Below are 4,346 nucleotides of genomic sequence, written 5' to 3' on the forward strand. Positions count from 1 at the left end.
AACCTGAATGAGCTTGGAAGAAGATTTCTACTCAGAGCCTTCAGATAAGAATACCAGCTGGCCAACACATTGAATGTGAGCAGAGAACCCGGCTGAGCTCCCCTGAACTTCTAACCTATAGAATGGTGAAATAATAACTGGGTGTTATTTTAAGCCTCTAAGTTTGTAGTAATTTGTTATGCAGCAATAGAAATCAGATTCATCTGGAGTGGGAAAGAACTGGAAGCTATTTAGACTAAAAACATAGCCTAGATTAAAATAAGTTAATAAGTAAATGAAAGGGGCTGCAATAGAAATAAAAAGAACAAATTAAAGAAATAGTAGAGACATCCTGTATGTGACTTAGCAATTAATATGTGACAGTCAGAAAGAAGAAGGTTAATACAAGTCTAAGACTTGGAACTTGGGTGGCTGAAAGGATAAAGGTGTCATCATAAAGATTCAGAAACCAAGAATATACTGAGGATGGTTGACCAATTTTAGATGCACTGAATTTATAATACCAGCAGGATAAACACAGTTTGTAAAGAATGGGGGTGCTGAAATACTGTTGGGGCCTAAGGCTAGAAATCCTTGCGGAGTATTGGTAACTAAATAAAAGCATATAACACAAGTGAGTTAACTGAAGAAATAATGGAGAGAAAGATTGGTATGAAGTTGGAAAAGGACCCCAGAAGAAAGACTTCTCCCACCTAAATGGAGATCATATTCTTCCTCTGCCTGGAATAGTCTATCTAAAATACCCCCAGAAAACCACCTGCTTTGCTTTTAAATCTCAATTTAACTATCGTCTCTTCCCTTCAGCACTCTCTGCCTTACTCAGCTAGAAAAAAAAATACCTTAAAGTTTTCCAAGTGGTTATTCCTATCTCCCAAGTAGACTAAGTTTTCATAGGACAGAAACCATTTCATTCATCTTTGTATTCTCAACACTAAATTGTCAATAACACAAGAGATACTAAATATGTATTGAGTGAATAAAACGAAGATGGGAGTAATAAAAAAAAGGAAGGATCCAGAACTCCACAACTGTTAATACAGCCTTACCTAAGTATTCAACAATAATGGTTGAGAAGTTTTTTAGAAAATAAATGTATATCACTCAAGAATATCAATGAAGACAAGCATAATATACATGAATTCATACATACATGCATAGGATTTTATAGTCAAAAGTAGAGTTCAATGCAACAGAATCCACTAATTCACTAATCTGCTGTTCTCTTCTATTTTAGAAATGCCTTCCTTTAACTCTCCTCGTGTTTCAGAAAAAAGACTGATAAGTATCCTCTGATTCAGCAGTTGGGTATAACAGTCACAATCTCTAACATAAAATAGGAAAGTCCTATTATTTAAAAAATTAAAACAACTCTTAATTAATGCAACACAACAGAGAAATCAGATACAAGGCACATGTACCACCAATATGCTTAGCTCAGTTCTTCCTGAAAAGCTGCAAACCCTCCATACATCAAGGAAACCAGATGCTCAGCCAGAAATAGGAATCCTATGATTTATACCATTTGAGTGGAGGCATCACAAGATGCCACCATTCTGAAACAATTTAATACATCCAGATTTGGGATTCTGTAGCCTTTGATAAGACAAACACTGTGCTACTATCTTGAAACACAAGATGGCATCTCCAGGTGTTCTGATGAGGGGAGTTGTTTCTTTCCCATTCAATTTGCTTTCAATTCAACTCCCCAAGAGGTCATTCCAAGAGTCTGGAAGGGGTATCATTTATTTGTCGTTGCTAGACATGCTGCTGCTGACTTCATCAATCTCATTCATTGCCTCCTCTTCCTGGATGTATGTTAGTTGCAAATGAGTTCTCTTAAGTCCAAAATTTGGCTGCTACTACAGTTCTCTATTTTGTTGGCTCCCTATCCAGACTCTCTATTCTAGTCTTGCAATTACAGCTGGGTATCTCTGTTAGGAATTATTCTACCTGCTCATCATCCCCTGTTACTTTCATTATTCTGAATATAATGGCTGGTCACTAAAATATAAAGATGATTATGCCTTCATCTCTGCCTTAGACAAAAAGACAAGCAACTCTCTTAGGTCTCAGCCAACTCTTTATAAGCATTTAAGAAGAGTGCTAGGCACTATGCTAAGCTCTTGACATGGACTGTCCAATTATTCTTTACAACAACCCTGTGAGATGACACTATTATTTTTTGCTTATGGCTTAAATAACAAAATGGAGTTACAGAAAAGGGAAGGTACATATAGCTGGGAAGGTACATATAGCTAGGAAGGTAAAGGGAGGCATTGCAGACATGCTGTCAGTCTTCAGCATCCACAAATGAAGAATCATACGGAGTTCAAAGTGGCAAATGCTGTGACAGAAATATGCACTGTACCTAAAGGGAGGGAAGTCTCAAAGATGGTTTCAAAGGAGAAGAGGATGAATTTTTGGCAATGAGGACTGAAATTGGGGTGGCAGGGGGACCCAGAACCATGTATTTAAAGGCCAGAGGTGACCACCAAGGCAGAATAAGTGAAAAAGAATTTTCTTCTGGATTTGGCATTCTCCCACGGCAGAGTAAAGATGTCAGGAACACTTGAGCAGGCCTAGAAGATGAGGCAGCTCACAGAACTGAAAGAGAGCAAAAAGGAATGGAAAAACAACCAATGGTTCACAGGGAAAATCAAAGAGAGAGAGAGTTTCCAGGGTCTATTGAATTTTGCAATTAGATCTCCATTATTAATCACAAAAGTTATTGTGTTCTTTATGCCAAGCAAAGATCAAACACATGATCTCATTTAATCCTCACAACTACTCTGGAAGTATGTCTTATTATCTGCAGAACAGTTATCGGGGTGGCTAGGGCAAAATCCAAACCGCAGTGGGTTGAGAAGTGACTGAGTGGGGAGAATGTAGTCTGCATTTGGGATAAATGCAGGATAGAAAAGGATTGAGCCCCTACTAAAGGCTAGTCAGTGCGCCAGTCACTTTAGCACTGCTTTCTAATGTCATCCAAACAAAACTTTAAAAGGAATGTGTTGTTATTCACCATCAAAGTAGAAACTCATATTTGGAGACTCTGTGTGACTCCAGGAGACTATCTTCTTTTCAATCAACTCCATTGCCCCACAGAGGGGAAGAGGGATGAATGCACTAAACATTGAGGATTTTACTGCATCTGGCCAAGAATTGCACTAAGAACATTTACATGGATTGTACACCGAAACTTCGGTTTAAATGCTAATTTCATTATTAATAGTGTGATGATCTGGCCTGAGGCCAGAAGTCAGACTCCCTGAGTTTGGATCCCAGTTCTGTCACCCACTGTGTATCCTTTTGCCTCAGTTTCCTCATCTGAATATAATACTTGGTAATATACATGAAAGATAAATAACAAGGCATGTCTAGAGCATGAAAAGTTGTGGTATTGTTTGTTTGTTTGTTTTGAGATGGAGTCTTGCCCTGTCACCCAGGCTGTAGTGCAGAGGCACAATCTTGGCTCACTGCAACCTCTGCTTCTTGGGCTCAAGCTATTCTCCTGCCTCAGCCTCCCCAGCACCTAGGATTACAGACTCGACTGGCAACACCACACCTAGCTAATTTTCGTATTTTTAGTAGAGACGGGGTTTCACTACGTTAGCCATGCTGGCCTCGAACTCGTGACCTCGCGATCCGCCCGCCTTGGCCTCCCAAAGTGTTGGGATTACAGGCCTGAGCCACCGTGCCCGGAAGTTCTTAGTTTAATCTCCATTGTACTGCCATGGCAAGAGAGAATTAGGAAGACAAAGCTAGAGACTCTCGTATTCTGTTTCGGACTCCAGGATGTTCCCGACTCCAGGATTTTCCAGACACCCTTGTTTTTAACGACCGCTGCACCATCCTGCAGGGAAGCCTTTTGGGGACTTGTAGGAAGGAAACCTTTGAGGGGAGCTGTAGGTGGGGCTGTGGTGTGTTTGCTTGTTTTTTTATTTGTTTTTAACATGGAATTGACTTGCACATATTTCTCACCTCGAGAGAAGATGATGCGGAGGAGAAGGGTGCTATGATGGTTATGCTCTCAGAAAGACAGGAAGCTATGACAGCGGAGTACAGGTGCAGGGGCCCTCAGTCTCCGTCAAGAAGAGACTCAGGGAAGTAAGCGAGAATGGTGTTCACGCTGTGACTTTGTATGGAATCAGAAAAGCGAAACGGCAGCAAGTTCTATTTTCCTCTGCCTTCTTGCTAGCCAGCATACAGCCACTGTAATTGCAGAATCTAAAAAACCTGTCCCTTCTACCATTTCTTTAGTCCTAAATCTCCTTTTCCCTTCCCCTCCCTAGCCGTCCCACCCCTACTTCCTCTCCTCTCCCTCCTGCTGCCAGTTCTCCGGTTAC

This window comes from Cebus imitator, unplaced genomic scaffold (genome assembly GCF_001604975.1).
Source record: "Cebus imitator isolate Cc_AM_T3 unplaced genomic scaffold, Cebus_imitator-1.0 Scaffold64, whole genome shotgun sequence".
In the NCBI taxonomy this organism is placed as follows: Eukaryota; Metazoa; Chordata; class Mammalia; order Primates; family Cebidae; genus Cebus; species Cebus imitator.